Source organism: Limulus polyphemus, unplaced genomic scaffold (genome assembly GCF_000517525.1).
Source record: "Limulus polyphemus unplaced genomic scaffold, Limulus_polyphemus-2.1.2 Scaffold92, whole genome shotgun sequence".
Taxonomy (NCBI): Eukaryota; Metazoa; Arthropoda; class Merostomata; order Xiphosura; family Limulidae; genus Limulus; species Limulus polyphemus.
In genome coordinates, this window is record NW_013665702.1 from 285,968 (window position 1) to 313,733 (window position 27,766).

Genomic DNA, 27,766 nt, shown 5'->3' on the forward strand with positions numbered 1-27,766 from the left:
CCTTCCCTCTAGTCTTACACTGCTAAATTAGGGACGGCTAGCGCAGATAGCCCTCGTGTAGCTTTGCGCGAAATTCCAAAACAAACAAACAAACCATATTTAACAACAGTAATTACAGTGATCAATTTAGGCACTCTATTCTTCACATTGAGTAAAGGTAAATAGAACTGGTTTTCGCAGACGGAAAGTTATTGTTATTTATATTACTTACATAAGTAAATTGTTTAATAAGTTTGTTTACAAAACATAATATTTTCCCATGCACTTCAGGTTTCAAAAGTTTGATTTTCTTCATCATTTACAGATTTGTGAAATATCATTGCGTTTGTTATTGCTCGTAATCAATGTATTATAACTATTAACAAGTTCCCTTGTGGATCAGCGGTAAGTTTGCGAACATACAACGCGAAAATCCGAGATTAGATTCCCCGCAGTGGACAGAGTGTATATGACTCATTGTATACCTTCGCACTAAGAAAATAACAACCTGCTAACAAAACAATGATTTTCAATTTTATTTATTATACTCTGTTTCAGTTATTGTTATAAGTAATATTTTTTTCTACTTCCATGATAATCTTATTTAAATTATATTTTGATTGGATGATTGTTGGTTGCTTTTGTTTTCGAAGACGACAGGTTTTAGCATTGTCTTGGTTTTGCCAGAAGAGTACCAACCTGAATATGCACACTCTTGTATATCCCTTGTCGACAGCAGTACGGTGCTGTTTCCTTCTAATTCTTGTTGTTGTTTGAAATTATGCACGAAATTACACAATGGGCTATCTGTGCTCTCCCAACCACGGATATCGAAACCTGGTTTCTAGCGTTGCAAATCCGTAGACATACCGCTGTGTCAATGGGGCCTTTTATATATCCACACTGTAATTGCAGATAGCCAGATGTTGTCTTTATACATCTTTCATGCTCATCCGAGGTGTCTGTGGCCTTGTTGCAGCTCACTCTATAGCAGGTGTTCTCAACCAGGGGAGTTGGAACCTCCTAGGGGTGCGAAATGAGGGTTCAGAGGGTGCGCGGAAGAGACTTATACAAGGTCTGTTTTCCTCAAATATCGACAAGAGGAAATGTCTAATGCACACTTTTTTAGGGGAGGGATGCGAGGCCTTCCTTAGGGGGTGCGAGGGCCACAAAAGGTTGAGAACCACTACTTTATTGGAGACTAGTTTCGACATTTCACAAGTTCTCATTAGTTAACATTTATTAGTGAAAAAAAACACATACACTGCTTGTTTTATAACGGATGCTGCAATTTCCTTAACGGCATATAACATCAGAATGGGGTTCAACTTAAAGTGATCTTTAGATATATTGAAAATTGGTAACCTCTGAAATTGCGAACTTTTCAGAATTCTTCTTTGGACATAATTTGTAATTCTATTTATTATCGTGGCTGATTCCCAGCTTATTTTATAATCAAATTCTCAAATGTGTAGAAAAATAACATTTATTTCTATGACTATTTATAGCATTGTGTTCCGCCATTCTGGTATCTAACTTTCTACCTGTTTCACTAACATAAACATTTTCGCAGATTTGACAAGGAACTATATGGACGCCATATTCTTTATCTTGGAAAGAAAACTTTTTTGTGAGTAAGAAATTTTTAATGGTGTTGATGGTTTTTGTTTTATACATGATTTGTGGTAACTGATATAGAAACTTATGAATTTCTAGATTTAGAATTGTAAAACTCCCTATCGTATATTACATCTTACTTGACAAAACATTGTTTACAATCAACATAACTTTAGATTGAATGATAATAATAATGTTTTGTAGGTAGTCCAATAACTGTCGTCAGTGGTTATATTACCTTTATCACTTCAAAATTACTATATGGCTATTTACTGTTTGTTTGTTTCGCAAACGTAAACAAGGGTTAACTGTCCCAATTATTAATGAAAGGAAGTTAGTCAACAACAACCACAGTTAACTTTTGGGCTATTCTTGTCTGACCGAACTGTGTGATTTGACTGTCGCTTTTATAGCTAATCCATAGTTCCAGATCGCGGAGGGCGTTTTCGCTGCAACGGTTCGTGAACAATGAATCCTAGGGTTCATAGTCCAGGTAATTTTACCAGTAAGCTATGCACGTTCTCTCACTCTTCTGCCCTTGTAATACATGCATTTGATGAGAAAAAAAAAGAATTGAACGAACAGTCCTACAAGTTCTAGTTTTAAAGAGTAGTTAGATTTACTGCAGAAAATATTCTAAGTATACCATCAAATGAACAAGAAATAATCACGCGTTTTTAAGGCTGTTCAAGTTTATAATTTGGCAAATGATCGATGTAAATAAACATAGATTGACTGGGAACTTCGGTAGTTAAAACAATAAGGCATTCTATAAATTACGGACTGACAGGACTAATTGAAACTGTTTCCTTAGTACTTTAATAACCTCTTCGGATTTTAATAGGTTTTGTTTCATTTATGTCTAGAAGTTAATCGTATAGAATCTCGGAAAATCGTGCCTTAAGAAACATCTTTTGATGCCAAGACAACAACAAAGTCCGTTAAGAGAAGTTGATGATCTTACCAGAATCACTTTATGAAGGAGTTCTAAAAGTGAGTAATTATCATTACGTTAGATAGGATCATGTTACAAGTCTCGGGGGTGTCGCAATATAACCACATCACTTTAATCTCGGACAAACTAACGTGTTTTACAAGGAGTTGGGTCATAATAAGACCGTTTTATTGCCCGTAATAACGTTATGAACTCAGAAATGTCGTTACGTTAATTGATCCTATTAAGATTGATTTAAACACTATATTACAGTCACTCTCTTGTGAAATATGTCTGTATGCTGCCTCTACAAACATTAGTTATAAATGAAAATAAATTGTACTGTATGTAAATAAATTAAAATAGTGTATTATATACGATTAATTTTAAATAAAGTGTATGTTACGTATTTCTAAATAAATAGCGCACTTATTTCAACTTAAGTTTATTTGTGTTTGTTAGAAAGACTTAAAGGTTTGGTTGCTTGTTTGTGTAGAATTTTCTCACAAAGATGTAAAAGGACTATTTGCGCATAACCGTCCCTAATTTTGAACTGATAGGACTACTTGCCCATAAACGTTCCTAATTTTGAACTGATAGGCTAGAGAGAAGATAACTTGTCAACAGCACCCACCACCAACTCTTGGACTACCCTTATATGATCGAATAGTGGGGCTTGACAGTCACTCTTATAACACACTCATGACCTTAAAGAGCTGAGCACGTTTTAACGGATTGGCATGTGATCCCTAAACCCTCAGATTCATAAACCGGAGATTCTAGCACTAAGCCACATGAAGGAACTAAAATTGAACTCTCTCAATACCCTAAGTCGGCGCTGTTGGACATAAGTTATAATGCTGCTTACAGGCATTGTCGTAAAATAAAAACAGCACTTAGAATATTCGCGCAAAACTAAACAAGGAGTATCTGCGCATAGTCATCCCTAATTCTGATTTGATAGACTAGCGGGAAGGCTGTTTGTCAACAGTATCATCCGCCAACTCTTGTCTGACCGTATATTTGACTTTTACCGTCACTGTTTTAATGTAATGACGGCCCCTAAGTGCAAAGTTCGTATTTTCCGCAACGAAAAGCGAACCATGAACCCTTGGATCTATAGTTTACGCTAACCATTACATCACGCCCGGCCCAGTACAACACAATTAAACTTTTAATTTTCCGATTTATTAGTTAGCTTTTTATAAAGTTGATTGAAATTTGTAATGGCTTTATATGAAGACAACAGTAGCATATTGGCTTAACTTGACGTTGGCTCGGGATAGTAGCACAGTGGCTTAACTAGATATTGTCTTGGCAATAGTAGCATACAAGTTTAATTTGATATTTGTTCGGTAGAAGCAACATACTGACTTAATTTCCCGTTTACTCAGCAACAGTAACATACTGACCTAAATTGACGTTGGTTCGTTAGTAGTAGTCTAACTATTTAACTTGACGTTGTTTTGGCAGTGGAACCCCTATTGCTTTAACGTCGGTGTGTAACATATTACTTTTAATTGGCGTTGGCTCGGCAACTGTAACATATTAGCTTTAGTTGACGTTGGCTCGGCAATAGTAACATATTGGCTTTAATTGACATTATCTTGGCAACAGTATCGTATTGGCTTAACTTGACGTTGGTTCGGCAATACTAACATGTTGGCCTTTAATTGACGTTGGATCGGCAACAGTAATATATTGGCTTAACTCGACGTTGGCTCGGTAACAATACCATATTTGCTTAACCCAGTGTACATGAGGTCGGTCCATTACCCCCCCCCCCCTCCAGTGACACAGCAGTATGTCTTCGGACTTATAATACTAGAACCAAGTTTCGATTCCAGTGGTGGGCAGAGTACAGATAGCCCATTGTGTAGATTTTGCTTTATTACAACCAACCAACCATTGGACCAAGTACCTATTAGTAAAAGTAACATTGACTATAATTCCGAAATTACTGGGTGTATCTTTACGAAATTGGCAAGCTTTTGGTAGAAAAAGTAAAAGTCTGATGTTCAAAAAAAAAAAAAATTAGACTTGCTGAAAACATATGACTCGAGACATATCTGTGAATTGATGATGTTAGTCTGACTGAGGCTATGAGAATTCGAAGTCAAGGTGATGTTCATATAAAGATTAAAATTACCCTTGCATTTGCATAATTTCTAGGATCCTCAAAATGTATATCTACAGTTTTTTCGATATCCTTATATATTATATCTAGTATTTATTCTACTTAACCACGAAATATAACTAAATAAGCAATTTAGGGCAAAATGAATAGTTGAAAACTCTGACTCACACCCGTGCAGGTAGGGTTAACTTAGCGTTAGCTGTTGGTTAGGTTGTTTTAACTTGACGTTGGTTTGGCGTTATCAGCATATTGGCTTAACTTGAAGTTGGTTCGGTAACAGTCGAATGTTGGGGTGACTTGACCTTGGATAGTTAGCAATAATATATCGGTTTATCTTAATGTTGTCTCGGTTATATTAACTTATTGGTTTAACTTAACGTTGGTTTGGCAGCAATACCTTATTAACTTAACTTTACGCTGGTTTGACAGCAGTAGTTTATTGGCTTAACCTGATGCTGGTTTGACAGCAGATATCTATTGACTTGCTTTACGTTGGTTTGACAATAGTAATCCATTATCTTAACTTTACGTTAGTTTGGCAATAGTAGAATATTGGCTGAATCTGATGTTGGTTCAGCAGCATATATCTACTGACTTACTTTATATTGGTTTCACAGCAGTAATCTGTTGGTTTAACTTTACGTTAGTTTGGCAGAATATTGGTAGAATATTGTCTTGATGTTGGATCGATAGCAGATATTTACTAACTTACTATATGTTGGTTTGATAGCAGAATGTATTGGCTCAACTTTACACAGATGTAACAGCAGTATAATATTGGTTTAATTTGACGTTGGTTCCGTAACAGTAGCATATTGGCTAACTTGACGTTGGCTAGGCAACAGTAGTCTATCAGTTTATCTTGGCGTTGGTTCGACAACAATAACATATTGGTGTAACTTGATATTGGCTAGACAGCAATAGCCTATTGGCTTAACATGATGTTGATTCGGCAGAAGATTTCTATTGACTCATTTTACGTTGATTTGACAGCAGTAATCTATTGACTCATTTTACGTTGATTTGACAGCAGTAATCTATTGACTTATTTTACGTTGGCTTGGTAGTAGTATTGGTTTAACTTGAATTTAGTAACCGAGCTTATTATCAGAGTTGAAATTAATATTAATGAAGACCACACTGTGATTTATAATGAAAATGAGAAGATAGAAAACGTAAAAAAAAGATGAATGAATGATAAATGTCATTAATCTACTGTAGAAACGACATGGTTAAGTAAAATGAGTAAGCTGACACATTATTTGTCTATTCTTGATACGAAGAGCTGAATCTCCTAGGGTGCTATCATTCCTAGTAGCTCTCTTGAGAATTCTTGTTCTGGGTCTAAATTACAATAATGTGTTCTAGATTATAAGTGTGGTAACTAAAAAATGTCAGCATCAAAAATCGATAAATGGAAACTGAGATCTTTGTATGAGAATGTAAGTTGAAGATCGTTAATACAATATTGCAATTATCGAGGCATTTAGGGACGAATGTATTAATTAATTAAATATATAAACTATACAACCATCAGAGCAATAAAATGGAATTTAAAGCATATTAGAGTAATATATCATTATATATAGTGTAGCTTCTATCATCAGTATCCTTCTTGTCTCTGTGATTTGAGCAGCTGGTGGTAGAGATGCTAAGAATTGATTTCCACTACAGATATTCTGTTACATAACTATAAGGGGTGCTGTGGTTACCTATTGAATCCTGGAATGTTGAAACTTCAATTATTTCCTGAGAAGTGGGTCACTGTCCAGTTTCACCAACTATGTTAAGTATTTCTAGAAAACAGTGAATGAATACATAAGTAGAATGAGATTGGTGTCAACCAAATATTTCAGTTACTTGTTAAGTAAGACTGAATTTAATATAATGAGCACATATGCTATTGCTATAGCAGTTAAGGACTGGAAAATAAAGAGTCTAGCACACCATTTTTTATTCATTTTAGCCGAGTTGATTTGTTGTTTAGAGGACTAGAAGATATTTTGTTGAATTTTTATCTACGAGTCCTACCTCCATATGGATTTCTTGCATCTTTGTAAATTCTGACCTCTTGGTAAAAGATCTTCAGGTCTTCTGCACATTTATATCTCCAGTCTTCTAAATCAGATGTCCAAGGACGGTCTTGTCTTCTACACTCTCCTATCTTCTGCCTCCTAGGTTAGATGTCTAATGATGATTTTATCTTCTATACCTTTGTATCTTCTGGCTTCTTGGGTAGAAGTCTTATGGTGACCTGTTTTGTGTGTGTGTGTGTTTTGCACGTTTGTGTATCCTGACTTCTTGGTAAAAAGGGTAAAAGAAAGGCCTTATATTGTTTGTATTAGTCCTGTGTTTGCTTCAGCGAACTTTAATAAGCAACAAATTAGAACGCCTATATTGCCACCAAATGGGAGCGCTGGTGCTATCGTCCATCTATTAGCTCAAACACAGACACACAGATGTTCTGTGCGAACGTGAAGTAATAAAAATTATAATTTGCTTGATTAAATTCTTGGCCAGTTCCTAGTAAAAAGGCCTACCAAGAAGTTAACAGTGACCCCTATAAATTTTTTACATTACTTAGTTAAAGAAGGGCGGAGGAATTGGTAAAAATAGGTAATACAGTACTCTTAATGTTTTATTTATTTTTTCTTTTACATTCTCCTCCATGCCTTTTATTTTAATTATTTTAACTATATTTTACACGTAAATATAAATTAAGTCACACTGATTCCTTCAACTACGGAATTTTTCGCAAAAGATTTTTCTTTCTAGTCAACATGTCATGAAAGTATGTACATGAAGTTAAATATTTAAAATTCGTCCATTTTTTATCTTAATTACAAAACGTAATATAATTACTATGAACGTTAACTTCCCAGAATTCTTATCATAGAACGCTGAATTTCGTGGTGTTATTTTCTTCTAATTATTGATTTTTGCATTATAATCACCATATTATGGAAAGATGTCAATTTCAAATGAATTGGTATTCAAGTTTGGTATCAGTTTCTTGATAGATAAGGATTCTCTGTTTTCCCATCTTGCTTCTTCTTGGAACTACGTCGTTTCAAACTTCTTTTAATCTACAGTCCCATCACATTCTTAGTCTAGATGTTTGAAGAATTACCAGTACTAGGCTTCAGATACTCTTTAATATGTTGTTCAAGTTTTCAACTTAATTTAGTAATTGAATTTAATTTTAGGGTAACAACTAAATATTACAAATAAAAGCAACCTACAGTTCCATATAAAAGATGTAACGTATTGAATCCGACGTTAATATGTTAAACTAACAGATTAACGTCAGATAAAAATACCAGAACTAGCAACAATGATATGATGTGATGTAATAAAAGTACAAACACTACTGTTGATTAACCAAGACTTTTCAACAACATCACATCATTAAATAAGTTGTACTGTGCATAGTATACATATTACACGTTGTAATATATAATATATTAATATAATAATATTAATAATAATATTAATAAATTTAATATTAATAATAATATTAATTAATTAATTTAATAATAATTAATAAATTTATTCATTCAGTAAAAATGAATTTGACCAGCACTTTGAAATATGGCTCTGCTTTATACTATCTCATTCTGAAAGCACTGTGCAATATGGCCCTACTTCATATTACCTCATTCTGAAAGTACTTTAAAAATTGGCTCTGATTCATTTCTCTTTATTAAGCCAGTAAATAGGAATCTGGTCCTAATTCACACTGTGTCTTTCTGATAGCACTTTGAAATCTGGCTCTAGTTCATATCTTCTCTTTAAGCCTGTATGAAGCAACGCCATACAAATACTTTGAAATTTGACTTTGTTTTACATCGTCTCATTTTGACATCACTTTGAAATCTAGGCCTGCCTCACATCGCCCCAGTCTGGCCGCACATTGAACTATGACCTTGTCGAGCAATACATTAGCAGTAACTGGGTGCAACCTATAATGTGCAAACGATAAAATGTATTCTAGTAAGAGAGGTACCTGTGAAAGTGGGACCACTCAGAGGTTCACTAACACCGTTCCTATAATTTAATCTCTACTGATATTAAAACTTGGATATCAAATATGGATGTTCTAAATCTAAAGCTACCATTCTCCATTTGCTGCAAGTTTTGGAACGGTAGTAGATAGACCTTAACTAGTTATTTGAAGTAGCTGTTGTTATTAAAACAGAAATAACAGTATCAGATTTAAAAATAAAGATTACTAAAAACAGATATGGGGTGGATAAGTAAAATATATCTCTTCATTTTGATAAAATAATGTTTCCTTTCCATGTTCTATAGATCTGTAGTATCAAAGTAAAAACACGTAATAATTACTGATGATCATAGAGTACAAATTTACGGATATCTTACAGAAATTTCAGACGATTATACAGGATTAAGTACGTTATATTAAAATATTTTTGAATATGCAAATTGATACGTGGTAACCATAGTCGTTAGAAAGTCATGGTGGAACGTGTTACGTATTACAATTTCGAATGGCCTGAAACCGAGCTAAATGATAATTTAAATTTAGTAGTTAAATAAAATATAAATGCCGATATATCTCTAATTTATGATATTTGCTAACAAGATTGATACGCACAGTTTTCTTTTTTTTTAAATACAAATATAATTTAATTCACAAACAATAATATAACTTACAATAGCGGTTATTACAAATAGTTATTACAAACAATGATTTATAAACAAAAGTTTTACAATCTTACATGCAATATAAAGTCTTCTTTCTAGTCTGGAACTTCCTTGATATCTCATCGAGGGTTCACGGTGTGCGAGTTAATTTCGAGTTGACGTAGGTACAATTCACTTAATAGGGAACTAGCTAGCTCTGTAGTTCTCGCTGATCACACGCTGATCACAGGTCGAGTTTTTTTTATCGCTGAAGTTATGTAATATCTTCGTAAAAGTACTAATGTCCATTGTGAATCCACTGAAGTTAAATGGTTTATAATGTTCGAAATTTATATATGTTCCTGGTCAAATATCTGAAAAGTCCGATTAATAAGCGTTAATCACACTTATAGCTCCCGAAGTTTATAGCACACCAATTACAGCAACCCAATAATAGATACTGTTTTTTGGCGCGTCGCGTTGGTTATATTTATAGATGTGTGGAGATTTTCTCGAAATTTCAGTTTTACGTAACAATACAAAGTTACACTAGCGTTTATGTACACACAAATATTATTAATTCTTACACTTTAGAATATTCTACAATTTTAGTGAATAGGCGGGAGTTTCGCAATACATATTTAACAGTATAAGTTATGTATATTTCTAAATATAAATTTAATTTAAGCAAACCTAGATATTAAAATAAATATATAATAATAAATCCGTCACAAACAAAATGTATCAGAACTACATTTTTACATTGTTTTGCATACAGTAAGTAGTGTGATGACGTCGAAAATTGATTAATTTTTGGTAGGGTACATGATAGTTCTTGCCCACGCAAAATACTGATACACTCAGGTCATAAAGATATACTCATATCGAAGATTTATGAATTCTAAAACGGGGATATTCCTTGTACTTAATGACATTAGAAAGCAAAGGAATATGGATCAACTTGGGAGACAAAGACCATCCAGAAAGACACCTGCAATAAGTCGTACCTAAGCCTCCCGTTCAACCTTAAGCTGCTGGAAAATGAAACGGGTATTCATGCTATTCCATACGAAAACATACCGGTCAGGTCTCCGGAGCAGAAAATATGGCTTTCTGAGTGATCGGACCCTTGAAACGTGTACTGGGAAACTGTCGTCCTCGTACACTACATATATTATGGAAAACACGCAGTGAAGATTGACGTGCTTTAGATATGACAGTCTTTCGACAGAATCTTAAGCAATGGAAACTGCATTACAGGAACATTGTCAAAATACGCTGTCGTTAGATAAAGCATGACTAGACGTGGAGACACAGAATGTAAAGACGTGATGAAGCTTAAAAATCATATTAATATAACGAAGTCAAATCTCTGAATAACGGTAAAATCCTCGGCTTCAAAAGCACGTTTCCTTAGCATCCTAATTTAAGTACTTAATGCGTTTTGTTCCTCGTTCTTGCTTGAAATAAGTGCATACAAACTGCAGATATATGTGTATATGTTTTTTCTCATTTGTAAAATACACGTGCGTTGTAGCTGTTTTTTACTTTTACGTTACTGGTGTTTTGTTATTTTCATTTTTGTATCTAGCTGCACACCGATTTGCAGAAAGATAAATTGTACATGTGACTATCATATTCTACACTTAATATGTGATTATCACATTCTAGTTTTAACATCTGCATAACTGTACAGTAAAATGTGAAATAGTAACTGCTCTCACAGTTACAGATAATATTCACTTGCTTTTTTGGGGGGGGGATAAAACTACACAATGGGCTGCTTGCGCTCTGTCCACCACAGGAAATCCAACCCCGGAGTTTAACATTTTAAGTTCATAAACTTATCGCTGACCCACTGGAGGACAAAAAATATAGTGACTGCTCTCCTCCAATTACTGTTAAACTTAACAATCAGTTATAGATGTTTTATGTAAAAAAAATCATCGCGATTTACTACTTTATTGAATTCCATCGTAAAAAATTTTAATGTTCAAATCTACCTTGGAAGTAAATATCTAAAAAGAATATTCTATAGAGAAAGTGATTAAGGGATTGACGGCCATTCATTTCTGTAAGATTTCACCTGGTGAAAACACCTAAAATAAACAATAATAATTCTTATGTTGGTTTAGAGTTGGAAAATGAGGACCCAAGGGAGGTGTTATACGAGTTTCTTTTTATTATACTACAGCCAGTTTCTCTACAATCGAACCATAATCTTTGCTTTGAACAACTAAAAATATGTTTATTTTCCTACAATTTCTACCCACATCGTGCTAACTCCGAATCATCTATCTGTTTTACTTCTTACAATGGGTTTTATACGAGCGCTATAACGTTTGAGCAGCATGGCGCCAACACCCATTGCATGTTTTTTTTTTTTTCATCTCTACAGATTTGTTTTGTATACATCCTTCAGCCTTGATTTCATGACTGCGATGATCAAGACTGTTTGTTCAGTTTCTCAGGTAGAAACTGTGTAGTAAAAGTTAAAGTATAACACGATGGAGAGTTGTATATAAATAAATCAATATAATTGTGCTTCCTGGGTGAGTTCATAGCAAACATTATGTTACTTGCAGTTATCAATAACGTTTGACCATAAGTAACCCAGCTCTATAGATCAGAAATAAGGTAACTTATAAAGTAAATAAGTCAATGCCGTATAAAAAACTGACTAGAATTATTTAAATAAATCAACACACAATAAAACTAAAACCTTTAGTAATAAGAATGTATTCAATAATCAGTTAAAGAACTGTATTATTAACGATAGTTTTGGCTGTAAACCCAGTGATATCTCACGATGTTCGGCAAGCTTAAGAGATTTTGGTTAGCTCTAAATCTATAGAGTAAACTAACAATGCAAAGATACTTTGTTTACATGTAAAATGAATGATAATAATGAACAACAGCATTACTCATTTCAAACAAGCAAGTAATTGCAGATATGATCTTACTATTAGTTCAGTTGTAATCGAGTCTTTGAACGTCCTAGACATATTCATATATATGCGTCCCCTATGGAGTACTGTCATGGGAATGTAGAACTTTGTACAATCATGATGAAAGGTTATGTCTCCTTAAACATCCCAAAGTTTACATTCCAGGCTTTATATAATTAATGTAATATTAAAACGTAGGCCTTTTTTGTTTTTTTGCTATTAACTATCTAATAAATAAACTATTAATAAAGTATTAATAAACGTGGAAATGAAAAAGTTAAGAAGGCAGGATAGCTATTATATATTAGAAATTGTATAATTTTATATCTATGTGATAAATACAGAAATCTTTGAAGTTCATTTTATATATGTCTGTTTCTAGATAATTACGGTATTGGTAATTAAGTTTACATAATACTTATTTCCACTAATTTTCAAGAACCATATTTGATCTAATCATAGATTAAACTCTTACCCGTTTCTTCAGAGTAATTGTCTGTAAAATTTACCAAGTACAGTAATGTAATACTTTAAAATCTCGCGAATTATAATAGATTAGAAACTAAAGTCTGTTGGGTCTTCGGTACTTTGTTGAAAAATAAACTAACGGATGGAAACAAATTAATGGTTTATTTCCTGTTGATTTAGACCGGATATTATACAAAGTGAGGTATCCCCAGGTTTATATGGTGTGTAACATCCAAACTGGATAAGATGTATAACGAAACATCATATCTGGACTGTAAAATTACTAGACACCCAAATATTAACTGGCTCATGACAGTTTTCCATTACAAATATTTTAAGTATATTAAAGAGTTACAGTTCTCATTTTCATAGATGAGATTAAAGGAAGATACAAAAGAATCTTTTAGAACGAAGTAACAGAAAAAGGTCATCTTTTGAAAACTACAAAACAACTGTTCTGTTTTACTCATAGTACCTATTACTACTTTAATTAATACATAAGTAATGTTGAAAATGTAAGAGTAACTAAATTATTTTTACTGTACCTGAACCACAAAAGTTAATTTTCGGAACTCTGGACCAACTGAAACTGATATCTTACAAAATTCTGGTTGGTCAAAGAGAAAGAAAGGAGGAAATTAAAATATTAATGGTTAAAATATTAAAATACACATCAAATAATTGTAAAGAACAGTTAAAGAGTAGAATGTCATATAAAGGGTATTTATATAATGACTTTTCAAGAACTGGGTGATTTGTTATGAATGAAAAATGTGAACGGTAGGCAATATTCAAGCATTATTCAACTACTAATATTATACGTTTTTAAAGTGTAAATTTAGCAGTATTTAGCAGTTAACACTTCTAATAAGGTTCTATGTTTCAATCTGTATCCAACCGTCTGGGTTCTTACGATATTTCTTTATCTGCTGCAATGGGTCGGGTGTGGCTTAATGGTTAACTCCCGAACTAGGATCCGCAAAATTGCACTTCATATTTTGGAGTCGTGGGTGCGTTATAAAAGTGACGGTCAAATCCAACTCTTCGATTATAGAAGCCTAAGTGTTGGTGGTGTTGTTGATCAGCTGCTTCTCCTTTATCAAGTTACTTCTAAATTATAGACAGCTAGTAGAGGTAGCTCTAGTGTAACTTTGCGGGAATATCCAAAACAAACAAGGAACCTGTTGGTCGCCAAATGGATCCACTTATTTAATCAAGGAAGAATTTCCAGTCAGTAAAAGACTAAGTGCAGTCCAAATAACGACTCACTTGATATGCTGAGTTTTTAGCGCATTCTATTTGTTAGCAGGTATAGGTATTAAATAAGTGGTGAATAGTTGTGCCTAAACCAAGCTCTTAATGCCACCCTACTGGATGTTCTTAAGAGAGGCTGGTAATGAAGCCATGAAGTACACAACTTATAAAGAAAAGCTATCACGATTTTAAAATATGAGTTAAAAAGTTTTGAAACAAACATTATAAGACAAGACCGAATTCTAACTATTTATATCCTTCATTTACATATTTTGTTTCAAATAAAATGCAATCAATCATCTTAGCTACAACTTTCTTAGTAACATTTATGGATATTATAAACAGAAGTCATATGGACAACGATATTTATTATTTTTTGTTACAAACAGTTTTTTTTTCTTGATTATCACGACCAAAGGAACACTATGTTAATCAGAAACCAACACAAAACTCAGTCCGGAACCGGCACGAATACCTTCTCGTGGCGGATCAATACTTCATCTTTCTCTCTCTCTCTCTCACACACACACACACATACATACATACATCTTTGTTGGTTCTAGACTATAGCATGCGCACTCCATCATATTATGTTGCAACCTCCGCCCCCACTCTATGCTTCAAAACACAAACCAATCAGATAAGTGCACAAAGGTGAAGTCAACGTTTGACGTATGAAAAGTTTCTTGACGGAGTAGGCCCACGAGTTATATAAACAGGGGGAACAATGATTTTCACCTCGACGACAGCAGACGACGTGTTCATTTTGTAATAATTCTTGTCTGTACATACATACAAGAGCCTAGCTTCTTAAAGGCACTGCACTGACTGAAGGGTAGGTGATTCAAGTATTACCAGCGTATATCTATATTATTTCAGTAAGTACGTGTGGTATTTCATAACAGAACTAACACTACTGGTAACGTATAAGTACACAAGTACAAGTAACTCTATTTCTTCTACATATTTTCTATAAGGAAAGGCTTGTAGGATCTACGTTATTTTTTATTAACAAAACGTGCTGTATCTAACTTGGGAAGCAAAAAAATAAAATTATAAGGTCAGTGGTCTGCTTGAACGAACGGATAAACAGAAACTTCAACAATAATAGTATTGATGAATTTATAATAAACACATAAAAATCGACGAACAAGAACCCGATATCCCGAGCGCTTTCGGATTTTTTTTATGTTATATCGTTTCCTTGCTTATTAGTTATTAATTCGAAGTTACTAGTATCCTATACGAATAAATTCAAAAGTATTCTTCGTTCGTAGAAAATAAGCTAAAAAATAAAATTTTGTATTGTTTATTTAATTTTTTGTTGTTAACCGCAATACTAGGCCAACCGCAGGGATCGAACCCGAATTTTACAGTTAAAAGCTCCCTAAGGTACCGCAGGTTTTCTACAAAACAAAAAAAAAAAAACACACACGTTTAAATCAAACATTATTATTATTTAAACAGTTAAGTCCCACCATTGAGTCAACAATATGTTTCCGGATTTTCAATGCTAAAATTCGTCGTTCGGTTCCCTGCGATGTACATAGTCCATTGAGTAGCTTTACGATTAAAAACCAACAACAAAAGAGTAAAAATGTCGTAAATAAACAGGAAGATTTATAACGCTGTCCAGTTTTGATCCTCTTTCAGAAGAGGCCAGTTTAATAAGATAAGTTTACCACTCCTCCCCGAAACATTTTTCTTTACCTAGGAGCCCCAGCAGTTCAGCGATAAGTTTATGGGCTTATCACACTAAAATTTTAGGTTGAATCCTCGTAGAGGGCAAAGCGCAGATAGCCCAATATGTTGATTTGCACTAAAACCAATAAATCTTTGGCTAAAAACATGTAAATTTCTTCAGAATATCATAAACAATAATTCTTTAGAACACATAGTACTTAAACAAGTGAAATAATGTTTTCTATACATCTAGTATTAACATACTCATGTTAATCTACTTGATTCACATTAATGATCCAGTGTAAGACTGGTTGCTAAAATTAAAGCCAACTGGTAACTCAGCAGAAAGATTGAGCGCTTATAAGACACAAATTCGGGGTTTGATCCTTACGATGGTTAAAGCACAGATATCCCAGTGTGCGGCTTTGCTCATAAAACAAATAAGTCTACGGCTAAAATGCTTCAAGCAGAGAACATTTCTTGGATATCTCATTGTTTTATGAAAACCATTCGAGTTGGCGGACAACTGTAAGTAATGGTTTTACTATATTTTATCCAGATCAGAACAGGTTCTATGTTAAACTGTTAGAGAAGCTTAACTAATAGTTTTGCTACATTTCTTCCTGATCAGAACAGGTTCTGTGTTAAGCTGTTAGAGAAGCTCAAGTAATAGTTTTGCTACATTTTTTTCCTGATTAGAACAGGTTATATGTTGTAGTAGTAGAGAACTTTAAGTAATGGTTTTACTATATTTCTTCCTGATTAGAACAGGTTCTGTGTTAAGCTGTTAGAGAAGCTCAAGTAATAGTTTTGCTACATTTTTTTCTGATTAGAACAGGTTATATGTTGGAGTAGTAGAGAACTTTAAGTAATGGTTTTGCTGTGCTTCGTTTTGATTAAAAATGGTACTGAATCAGACTGTTCAACAACTTCAAATACTGGTTTTACTAACTGGTGCTGATAGGACTAGTATATCACTTTTAGAAATGTCGATGACTATCAAAACCAAGACCTTCAAATATTGAAATTGTCCCTTCTCTTCCGCTCCCCAGTGGCACAGCGGCATGTCTGCGTACTTACAACGCTAGAAATCAGGTTTCAATACTCGTGGTGGACAGAGCACAAATAGTCCATTGTATAGCTTTGTACTTAATTACAACCAACCAACACTTCCCTTCCTCAACCACTAGAGCAGAACAGACTAAGTAAAAAACATTTTTAAGGCTAAAGTTAAGCAGATCACACAAATTGTAAGGTTAAAGTTAAACAGAACACAGGTAAACAGTATGTTGTTTTGTGCTTAACAACAAACAGACGTAATAGCGTATTTCACTTACTTGGATATTTGGGAGAACCAAAAATAGTAATAACTGAAATCTCGAATTTCGATTAATTGATTTTTAGAATATTCGAAACGGTAATATTCGGAAACACTAATTTGGGCTTATCGACTTAATTCTAATTTTGATCAATCGATCAGTTTATATGACACTAATTATTGTAATCATTGCTCATTGGTTATTTGTTGTATGGTTTCAACTGCCCAGCTCTATGTAGAACAAAAACTTATATCTTGGGAGGAAATTTACCGTTTTGTATAAACACAACTACATGTAGGTATTCAATAGTGTGTTGATGAGCAACTATTCTTATTTAATAAGAAATAACCCAATTCAAATTAACAGAATAATAATTTTGAAATAAACTAGGATAAATTAATAATAAAAAAACTGTAAAGTGTTCATTCTTCTATTTCCTAGTAATATGCTGTTGAACTTCTAAATTATTTAAGTTTCAGAGAAGTAATAATACTCTCTAAATTGATTTGTTTGTTTGTTTTGGAATTTCGCGCAAAGCTACACGAGGGCTATCTGCGCTAGCCATCCCTAACTTAGCAATGGAAGACTAGAGGGAAGTCATCACCACCCATCGCCAACTCTTGGGCTACTCTTTTACCAACAAATAGTGGGATTGATCGTCACATTATAACACCCTCACGGCTGAAAGAGCGAGCATGTTTGGTGGGACGGGGATTCGAACCCGCGACCCCCAGATTGCTAGTCAAGTACCCTAACCACCTTGCCATGCCCCGCGGACTCTAGTAAAGCTTTGCACATCGTCGTACTTGTAAATATATTGAGGATATTCTTATACCTAATTATCAAGGTTTTTCTTGACACCCCCGAACTACATTATCCATCGGAGCTCACCATAAAAAAGAAAACTCTTTCGCTAAAAACAAAGCACAATAACTAGAATTAAATAGCAGCATAATTGATCAAACATTCAAGCTCAAACTTTTCGATAAAATGAACACTTTCAACTTTGATGTTATAAACGTTTCATTTCCAAGTACGAATATTCTAAATATAGTATGTTACAATGTTTACTACTCTCAGTTATTTAGATACAAAATAAACTAAACATTACAAGACTTCATAGAAAGAGCCCGTAAACTCACTCTTATTTTCACCAAACGAAGTTTTTTCTGTTGCACTTTAAACACAAAATGTATTCAATTCTTGCTACTGATAATGAGTTTAAAAGTTTTACGGCGAATCACGACATCTCAAAAATATTCTCGTCCACACAATAATTTATTTTGAAAATTGTTATTGGTAATATCGAACTGCTTTAGTGTATTAACCAGTATTGGTTTTATCTCCCGTTAGCTTCAGTTCTTATTAAGTATAGTTAATACTATTAATACTACTACTAATAATATTAAGTATAGTTAATACTAGATGTATAACAGACCCGTACATAGTATTTCATTACGTCATTACTTTTTTATTTGCCATATTTACGATTTCTGTAAGTTTTCTTTCTTTATCTTCTTCTTAGTGGGTGTAGTTGTGTTAAACACACCTCATAGTATATTTAACATACTGGTTTCTTTGTGTTACATTTAACGTTCTTATATTTTCATTACAGAACCAATATTCTATCTATTCATAGTACGATTAAGGTTTTTCGTTATATATTATTTTGTATCTTCATAAATATTAGTTTTTGGATGGAGTTTTGGTAATTTCCTGCTACTTGTCTCCACACCTAAACATTAACATGTAAGGTATAAATTATCATTATTGGCTATAATATTTAATATACCTAAGTTTATTATTCTTTAATTTCATTTATATTATACATTTCTAATAGAAATAACTTTGCATTGTTAGCTTAATATATGTATTTAGGACTAACCAAAATCTTCTAAGCTGGCCGGATCTCGTGAGATATTACTGGCATTACGGCCGAAAGTATCGTTAACAGTAAGAATATCTAACTGATGAAACATTGCATTCTAATCCTTATAAGCAAGAATATAAGAAAATAATAGTTCACAAGCGCAATAAGAAGGATTGAATACCCTCGCCCCACCGCCCCTTTTAGAGACTGCATGCGTTTATATTGGATAACGTCAACTTCCATCTTCTAAAGCTCAGAAAATCCTACTCAGATCCAGAATGATCAGTGACCAACGATCCGGATCACTTTTAGTAGTGCGATGAGAAGTCTTAAACTTAATTTACCCATGAAATTTGGTACAAATATGATCACAATTTACACAGTTATTAAGCCAAACCCGCGAAAATGCCCTATTTCTCCATTATAAAAAGTTCTTCAAAGTGATCAAGAAACTGGATACAGATCTGGATCCAGACCAAATTTGGGGAGGGCTGTCCTATATTGACTTCTCATTTTTTGTAAAAATTTAGTGCACATCGGTCTATCAGTTTTCGAGATATGCGCAAGGAAACACAAACAGACAGACACACGGACCCGGTTGCAATAACCTCGCTCCCCCCTCCCTCCGGGAGAGAGGGTAATTAGGTATACTTATTACTAGGATAATTTGTTTTTCAGTTTCTCTCCAAGTAGATAGCTTGTTCTGATAGGAAGTTAATATTAATAACTTATTAACAATGCAGCTAACTTCATTTATCAGTTTAACTAGGTAAAGATAACGTTATGTAAACAAACCATACAAAAACATCAGGTTGTGATGATTATTGTATTAATTCATCAGTTTGGTACCCTCACTATCATCCATAACTTCGGTCATACTCCCAGTAACATTTTACAATGCAAAATATTCCTCATAAATATATATAAATATATATATATATATATATGTGTGTTTATATATTAAGCATTATAGCTATCATTATTGGGAAACTAAATTTTAAAACGGTATTTAGAAAAAGTGTAGTAACTTTAGCCAAGTTATAAAATGGAGTAATGCTACTTGATTCTATATACATAATCGACCAAACCTAGGCTTTTACCCAGCTGTTCCAAATGTGGAATGGCTCTCGCATCACATCTAAAACCAACAGCTTAAAAAGTGGTAAAATTGTTGCTTTTCTTCTTCTACTTCTCCTTGAAGAAGAAGCAAAGGAACTAAATTTCCACTGATAAATGTCATTCTGATCTAGGGTTTGAAAAGTCTATCACATATATTAACATTTTTATAGAAATATTTCCTTGATAGGTTTAGTGATATATTACTCTTCTCAACTACTGGTTAAAACTAATAATCTAAGGCTTAGAGAGAAGTGGAAGTGTGAAATGAGAGAATGGTTAATTGTCTGAGAGGCTGCACCTGTGTTGTTTGCTTAACCTGACAGCTGAGATTCGAATCTCACTTCGAGGGAACCTTATTTCTAATTAATCTTAAAAAAAATCACATTAAAATGTATTATATCTGTTATAGATTAAGAGAAATAATCATTCAAAGAGTGGTAAAAATATTTTGTTTTTATGGTTTCTCTACTTCTTATTTCCTAGTATCAAAGGCAGAATGCTTAAATGTATAATGCAATACGTTCAGATGTTAATTTATATAAAAAAGAAAGCTAATTTATTTTAGAAAATATTTTTACTAAATACCAATATACGTAATACAAAATCAGACCATTTTGAGTGAAAAGTATTTAATATTTTTAAACACGGAAGGAACTGATTGCAATTTGCCTTATTGGACTCATAAACAGACAAAAAACATTTGTTCCCATACACAAAATATCTAGAAATGAAAACGGATGTTTTCATGACGTTCAACCTTTATATCTTCCTAACACCTGGAAAGTAGTAGAAGTAAGTCATCGGTGGTGTTCGGACTTACAACACTAAAATCAGGGATTCGACTCCCCTCGGTGGACACAGGAGATAGCCCGATGTGGCTTTGCTACAACAAATCACACATAAGTAAGTCACATTGCTTGTAAAAACAAAAGGTTATGATATATGATCAATATATTTTCCTTGTTCACAAACAGCCAAGCTAGAATAAAGATGCGATGTAAAAAACAAAACAAACAAGTTATATAAAAGGGGCAACCCATGTAAAGACGTAGTGTAAAAGTGAGTAAGTTAAACAAGAACAATTGACGAAAACTTGGCTTCCTTTTTTATTACACCTGGAAAAAGCAGCAACAAGAACATAAAAATGAAACTAAGTAACATCCAATATTTTCTTTTTTAACTTATACCCACTTTTACATTACATCTTTACAGGGTTTGCCCTTTTACATAATCTGGATCGTTTATTTTATATCAATTTTATATGGCTGATTCCTTTATTGTAACTTAGCTGTTTTTATACATGTAAAATAGTGTGATCAAATCGAATAAAAATTTACTTAAAGGACTGAAAAGTAAAACTTTTAATTTGTATGTCAAGTTTAATGAATTATATAGCCTAATGGGAGAATGGTCAGTTATCTAGCACTCATATGTAAACTATTTTTTTAAATCGAGTTACCATGTAAATGTCCCCAATCACACAAGAAGTTTAGTCTCTCAGATAAAATAGTTACCACATAGATATCCCCAATCACACAGGAAGTTTGGTCTCTCAGATAAAATAGTTACCACATAAATATCCCCAATCACACAGGAAGTTTGGTCTCTCAGATAAAATAGTTACCACATAAATATCCCCAATCACACAGGAACTTTTGTCTCTCAGATAAAATTTAAATTGTAACACATCTAATACCTCATCACTCTATTTGGTATCACAAGCTGACATTTGCTCTGTACTTTTTTGTTTCTACGAGAGAGTAGAGGACACTAATTACTCTAAAGTTAATGTTATCAAACTACTAAATATACTAACAACTTATTCATCACTGTAGAAAATATTCTAATAATATAAGAATTTGCCTTGATTCCTTCTATTTCTGAAAAAAAAAGCAATATATTTTCTTGGTTTTAGATTTGTTTGTTTATGTGTGTGTATGAGAGAGAAGACGGCTACCACGAGCTTTGGACCCAAAACTAGCATCAGCATCTTATTGCTGCAAAAATAAAAAAAATTGTACTCTGCACTTTGGAATCCCAGTCGCACCGAACATGCTCGCCTTTTCAGCCATGGGACGTTATAATGTGACGGTCAATCCCACGATTTATTGGTAAAAGATTAGCCCGAGAGTTGACAGTAAGTGGTGATGACTAGCTGCCTACCATCTAGTCTTACACTGCTAAATTAGGGACGGCTAGCGCAGATAGCCATTGTGTAGCTTTGCTCGAAATTCAAAATAAACAAACAAACAAGCACTTTGGAGAGCTGGGTGCGTTATAAGAGTAAGGGTCAAATCATAGCATTTGATTAGAGTAGCTCAAAAGTTGACGGTAGGTGATATTTGCTAGCTGCTTTCTCTCTGGGCTATAAAGAGTTATTACAGTACAGACTGTAAAATGTGTGCAATACATTTTACATAAGAAACTGAAATATAACACTAACATTACAAAATGCAAGTTAAAAAAGCGATTGGTAATTTAGTATAACTTCTACGATCTCTTAATTTCGAAATGAAAAAAACCAAAAAAAACTAACAGAACCACAAACACAAATATTTGAATAATTCTTGAAACATTTGGAATATGGTTTTATTTTGTTTAGCAAGTTTTATCTTTACTTCTTCTAGAAAAACATTTTGAGTAGGATCTATTTAGGTGTGTGTGATATTTTTTGTAGCTTTTCTTTTTTAATCGAACTGTGAATCTCCGGTTCGCGGCTTTTTCAGAAAACAAAACGCTCTGTGTTTTTCAAGAGGAAATATTCAAAATAAGATATTTTATTGAGTGAAAGATGTATTATCTTCACTTCATTCCGTAAGGTAATGAGAGTAAAGCATTAATATTATTATTTTTGCATAGGAAGTTTAATCTTAACTTCTCTCAGTGAAGTATTAAGAGTAAGGTCTTCAGTTTTTATGTAGGAAGGTTTATCTTAGTTTCTTTTAATGGATTATTAAGAGTACGATTTTCTATTTATGTGTAGGAAATTTTTATCTTAACTTCTTTTAGTGAAATATTCAAGGTATGATCTTTTTTATATGACGTTTATTACAGTTTCTATTTGTTAAATATCTGGAGTGAATTCGAGAACACAAGTCAGCAACACTATTTTCTACATAAGATAACTATTATTCAGCAACACTATTTTCTACATAAGATAACTATTATTCAGCAACACTATTTTCTACATAAGATAACTATTATGCTTCTTGGAAATTACTATCAAAATGCACTCAATTCTTTAAAAGTATTAGTACAGCTGACACATCTGAGATAAGAAATACGTTACTGTTCGTATGAGTTGCTCATGTTGTATACGTAGAGATCATTTAATTTCGCGTGACTAATTGTACTTCTCGAGGGAGTAACAAAGGTGATCGAGCAAGGCAGTTAGTTTGGTATAATTACTGACGACTGTAGTGTAGATGTGTAGCGGTTCCTACACTAACGAAAAAATAATTACAATGACATCTAGAATGAATGTACTTCAGTAAATTCGCAATCATTGTTCTTCAAAAAAATCTTAATGGTTTTTATTTATATTATACGATTTGTACACATAGTTCCTTAAGTGGTTTTATTGAATTAGAAGTAGTTTGTTGTAATTGTGTTTACAACTATTAATTTTCCGTAACTAGGAATGATTTAAAATAATAATTATTTAAAATAATTTTTATTATCTATTACTTATTTGTAATAATCGTTTTCATAACCGTAACAAGTGTTGTTGCAGTGTTCTAAGTCTGTCCATTCTTATTATCCTGTTAGACAACTAACAGTAGTGTACACCAAAAACTACCAAAAAATATCCTCACAAACGTTAACTGAAAGAACCTCATAAAGAAAGGTTAATTGGGAGACAGAAGTTTCTTGATTCTAAACGAAATTTTTGACAGATGCGTTCTTTTTCAAACAAGCATAACACTATCAAGTAGAAGAATCGCAAATATTTAGAAACGTTAGAAACGTAACACTTTATCAAATAGAAGAATTGCAAATGTTCAGAAGAGTAATACTATCACATAGAAAAACACAATTATTCAAGAACGTAATACTTTATCAAATAGAATAATCGCAAATATTCAGGAGCGTAACACTTAATCAAGTAGACTAATTGCATATATTTAGAAGTGTAACACTTTATCAAATAAAAGAATAACGAATATTCAAGAGCGTAACATTTTACGAAGTAGAAGAATAGAAGAATCGCAAGTATCCATAAGTGTAACATACAGTAACAGCTAGAAGGATCGCAAATATTCAGGAGCATAACACTACCAAATAGAAGAATCGCAAATATTTAGAATCATAACAGTTTATCAAATAAAAGAAACGCATATATTTAGAAGCGTAACACTATCAAGTAGAAGAATCGCAAATATTCAGGAGTGTAACACTATCAAATAGAAGAAACACAAATATTCAGGAGTGTAACACTATCAAATAGAAGAAACACAAATATTCAAGAACATAACACCTTATAAAAAAGGAGAATGGCAAATATTCGGAAGTGTAACATACAGTAACAGCTAGAGGACTCATAAATATTCAGAAACATAATACAGATTTTGTGGATCTAACAAAAATAATTAAAATGACGCTTCGATGTAGGTGTCTTTCTTTTTCTTCTCTCAATTGTCTTAATTAGTTTATTAAAGATTTCAAATGAGAGGTATGTGAAAAGTAGCTTTAAGGGCATCTTTTTTCTCACACTACAGGTTTTAAATAAATATTCAAGACTTCTAAACATTAAGGACTTAGCTGTCAGTTAGCAGAACATACATTTATTGTGTTGTTTGTTTTACCTCCCCTTAAGAAAAATGCTGTTACACACACACTCTCCAGCATATCTCTCATGAAACAGGTGTTGGAGTTTCTGCTTCAAGAACCACAATCCCTTTTAACTGCCATTGACCACTTCGTATCAGTTTTAAACACCGTCTGTATTTGGCTCTGTTTACGCTTACAAAGTGTGGAATCTGAACTAGAGGTGATTGGAGTATTGCTTTTATCATTGGCTAAGCTTTTTTCTATGTAGTTTAAATTTGATGATGGGTTAAAAAGAAATCATTTGTACATGCATCAGATTATACAGGTGGAAAATGAGGAATTATTTATTATCTATGCTCCTTCGTCATGGCAGGGAAGATATCATTCATAGTTTTTACCCTTGAAAGTAATAAAAATAATATGGCATTTAAACTTCAGTAGATGGCGCTGAATCGCATAGAAAACGAAAGGTTATTTAACATTCAATTCTAGTTAAGCAAAAAAGAAAGAGAAAAGAGTTCATCATGTTGTTGTTCACGAGCTTTCCCATATCAGGACACATGACCAAACAAAAGCAAAAAAAAAAAACTGTATGACACACTGTGAATTATTGACAGATGTGATAGTTTTGTAATTTTCCACCTTTTGTAGCTCGGACTGTGTTAACCCAAGCTATCACATATTTTCAATGAATGTGCTCTACCTCACTCTTAATTCAAGGCAGTCTATTACGAAATACCTGAGATATAACATCTCCAATTTTGATTGAGTTTCTTTCAACTTCTTTTTTTTTTGCACCAGCCCCCCAGTGGCACTGCGGTATGTCTGCGGACTTACAACGCTAGAATCAGGGTTTAGATACCCGTGGTGGGTAGAGCATAGATAGCCCATTGTGTTGCTTTGTGCTTAATTACAAACAAACAAATCTTTGCACCAAAAGTACGGAAACTTTATTTGATTAAAAAACATACTTAACTTTATGGATTTTTCCAAAGTTGGTACACTGATAGATCTTTAAAGCCTGCAATTAGGAGTCTCATTTGGTGTAAATATAAGCCCCACGTACAAAGTTATTCCAAAACCGCTCAATTTTGGTCAATATTTTTTGCGTACGCCTACGCAAAAAATCACATGATCTATCGGTCTAACATTTTTACTACAGCTTCACCTAAGAGTAAGATTAGCCCCCCTTTTTTTAGTTTTTTTCATTCGGATTAAAGACTGCTGGTTTAGCGCAGCAAAACTATAAGGTGAAAGGACGTGCAGATACATGACTATTGGTTAGGCCAAACAAACTAGATTAGCAGTTTCTAGCTCAAGTTTTCAAAAGGATCATACGGGTGGGTGATTATTATTCATTGCCAACTATTCAGTACAAATTTACTAACTTTTATGAATTTATCATTAGCAGTTAGCATTTAGCGTCACGTGATATTAGCTTAAGCAATTAGCATAAATAATGATGCTTGATACGGCTATACCGAGTGCATGCGAGTGATGACTAGAAACTGTTAATCTAGATTCCATGGTGTTACTATAAAGGAAGTTATTTACGCTGTTTTATAGAGGAAAAATTTCCACCATATATTTTAAAGAATCTGGTTGGTTCTGTAAAGTATAGGTCTATTACGAATAGTAGGGTTGCGATCCTGAAACTAATGTTGGTTACTATCGAGTGTCACTTTCTTACTTGTTGTGGTTTGTTGGTGTGTATTGACAAAAAACTCATGATATCTAATCAAAAACACCTTAGGTGTGAAAAAAAAAAGAGTGTGGCCAAAAAAGACTGAGCATGCTACTTAAAGGAAACAAATCAAAATTGGCGGCCAAACTGGTAGCTACACTTATAGTATTGATAAGACTTTTACAGCAAATATTCATTCGTTAGTTAGCCAGTCCGCGTATTTTATTTTACCCACCATCCTGCTACAAGTTGAACGAAAAATGCGGCATGGTTAACTAATTAATTAATACGCTGAACACTTTTTTTCGGGGGGCGCACTTTTTTCACACCTAAGGTGTTTTTTATTAGATGTATATTACATGAGAAATGTTAGATTTATAAACTGGTTGAAGTTTCATTGTTTCTTTTTTCATTCTATTATGTCTAATCTCGTATCAAAAACAAAAGATAGACTTCTCAGAATAGCGGCACATTTCCTTGAAATTCATAATGTCAGGAAGAGTAATCTACAAAACTATAGTTAACTGATACCGTAAGCTACCTATCCTGTAATAATATAATATTTTACTTTCTCGTTTAAGGTTTATAGATGATAAGCCAAATATTAACCCTAAAATCGTGAGTTTATTGTACAGAAATTGACATGTTTTGGTGGCAACTTTGAGCAAGAAAAAATCCAATGGATCAGTATCTCATATAAAACTTTTCATGAGTTTGCTGTTCGATCTTTTGCTTCGAAAAACTCAATGAAACTTCTAAAGTAGTGCTTTTTTTAGACTCGTTCGTTTCTGATCTTAATTTGCATTGTATGGATGGTTTTCAACCTGTTCAAGACATCTAAGACACTGCGCACTTTTAGAGATAACAATAAATGTTCATCAACAGCTATTTTTTATGACTTTTTGTGGTTGAGGTCTGATCAGTCATATATACACAGCGTGGTCACAAGTAAATAGACCCCACCTTTTCAGAAAAAATGAAAATTTTCAGTCATATTCACATGAATTGATATATTTATAATTTAATTAATATCTAGTAGATCTTCCTTTCGCTTCGTGGAGTTTGTTGATCCTTTGGGGCATCGTGAAAATCATCTCGTAAATTTTAGATTGTGGGATTTTCGTCCACTCTTGCTTCAAAACTTGGAGTAGATCGCTCTTCGAAGTTGCTGTTTTGGTTGTTTCTTGACTTGCCGGTCGAATATGGTCCAAAGGTTTTCGATGGGGTTCATGTGAGGAGATTGGCTCGGCCAGGGCAACTTCTGGATACCATTTTCTTCCTGCCACTTTTTGGTATTTCTAGCAGTGTGTCACGGTGCCCCATCTTTCTGGAACAAC

General features: G+C 33.3%; 1 protein-coding gene across 2 annotated transcripts in view; it reads left to right on the forward strand.

Moving 5' to 3' along the window:
• The first annotated feature begins 14,689 nt into the window (after positions 1–14,689).
• The window catches only part of LOC106468905 (prothoracicostatic peptide-like), a 37,440-nt gene continuing 24,363 nt past the window's right edge, over positions 14,690–27,766 (forward strand). The window contains exon 1 of one of the 2 annotated variants that reach the window (XM_022397959.1): positions 14,690–14,819. The gene's annotated coding sequence lies outside the window, so the exon portion shown is untranslated. The remainder of the gene's footprint in view (positions 14,820–27,766) is intronic. The other variant, XM_013929359.2, reaches the window with a different exon arrangement.